Raw genomic sequence first — 1,227 nt, 5'->3', positions numbered from 1 at the left:
GTCAAATACCTTTAAAAGAAAGCTCTATTTGTGGGAAAAAAAGGACGCAAATTTTGTTTGGGTACAACATTGCATGACTGCGCAATTACCAGTTAAAGCAGCGCAGTGCCAAATTGTAAAAAGACCTCTGGCCATTGACCAGCAAAATGGTCCGGTCTGAAAGTGGTTAAGTTGGTAAAACTTATTTTCCAAATATATTTGATTTATATTTGAAGGTTTTTATATAAATTAATACAATAATATGTTTTAAAAAAAAGGAATAGTCTCATGAAACAGGCTTTCAAAACCAGTGAAGATGTATTATTTATAAGGTGTCACAAATGTAATATTATTAAAGCAACATCAAATGTAAATGTAAACATTTGAAAAAAAATAAGAAAAAAATGCCTCTCTCAGCTAACAAAGCAAACTGAAACACACACAGGGCTCAAGTCCTGTGGGAACGCATGGTAACGGAGTTCCTGTACTTTTTCCACAACAGGAACTCATTAGCAGCCGCGTCCTGCAAGACTTTGAAGTATGCGAGCTGAGTGGCAGGTGCTACACAAGCAGCCGCCGACACAGCTCGCAATAGTAATTGCCGCACACCAGGGGTGGACTGACCATTCAGGCATTGGCAGTAGGGGGCCCCATGACAGCTTCCTCTTCAATCTACCTGTCAATCACAGCTAGCTGACCAGTAAATCAGGTCCCTGCTGCTAAGAGATTGTATTTAGTCAGACCTCTCATGATACACTCCTCCCCGTCGGCCCCTCCTGATTTTCTGTCCCCTCATTCCCCCCCCCCCCCCCCCCCTGTCTCCTGTATACTTGCTCTGTGTGTCCCGCTGAATCCCCCCTCCTCTATTTTCAGTGCCATATGATGAGAGAATCCAGAGGAGGAGAACAGCTATTCTGCTCACAGGACATGCAGGGAGAGAGTTGAGCTGAGGGAGGAACATCAGTTTGGGGTGGTAAGCTGAGCACAATACCTGGCAAAGTTTAATGCCAGGAGGGAAGTTTATGTGGAAATATGTGAAGGGTCAGAATAGCAGCGAGTGTGTGTTGGAGCCCTGCAGAGTTTGCAGCCCCCCAAGCAAACATACATCTCCTAAGCAGGAACACATCACTATCTCCCCAAGCATTCTGTCCAGATAATGTGCAGTTAATGTATGACCTTTCAGATTAACCCTGTGTTCTCCAAACTCTGTTCAATGAAAAGTGTAAACTCACCACATAAACACTCTAT

This window comes from Lithobates pipiens, unplaced genomic scaffold (genome assembly GCF_037356315.1).
Source record: "Lithobates pipiens isolate NorthernLeopardFrog02 unplaced genomic scaffold, aLitPip1_a1.2 Scaffold_19, whole genome shotgun sequence".
NCBI classification, from domain to species: Eukaryota; Metazoa; Chordata; class Amphibia; order Anura; family Ranidae; genus Lithobates; species Lithobates pipiens.
This window is presented reverse-complemented; position numbering follows the sequence as displayed.